Genomic DNA, 441 nt, shown 5'->3' with positions numbered 1-441 from the left:
GAGGAGCAGGATCGCCTCGAAGCTCAGCTTCAGTTCCAGTGAGCACTAAATGCCTCCTGGTCACAGCTGGTCAGAATTCTGGAGATGATACGTTAATCTGTATCGTATTTAATAAAAACGTGTAAATGGGATTTACATTTTTTGGTTTCTTTGCCTAAAATTGAAGATATTTTCTAGCTGTTATACGTACATACATCCACATCATGCATGTGTGCAACCAGGTTTTTTATAGCCATCAGAAATTGCACTTTTTGAAAATTATTAATTCTAAAAAACTTATTTGAAGGATTGTATTTTTAAGGAATTGAGTGCAGCGCAAGATAAAATCGCTTAATGATTTACTCTCCCCATTTTTGGACCATGATGAGAGAAATATACTATGTGCGTATTACATTTACTTTCCATTACGAAGGTTAATACAATACTCTGTTTTAAAGAAAC

Source organism: Penaeus monodon, chromosome 32 (genome assembly GCF_015228065.2).
Source record: "Penaeus monodon isolate SGIC_2016 chromosome 32, NSTDA_Pmon_1, whole genome shotgun sequence".
Classification (NCBI taxonomy): domain Eukaryota; kingdom Metazoa; phylum Arthropoda; class Malacostraca; order Decapoda; family Penaeidae; genus Penaeus; species Penaeus monodon.
The sequence above is the reverse complement of the archived record's forward strand: the minus strand, read 5'-3'. Positions refer to the sequence as shown.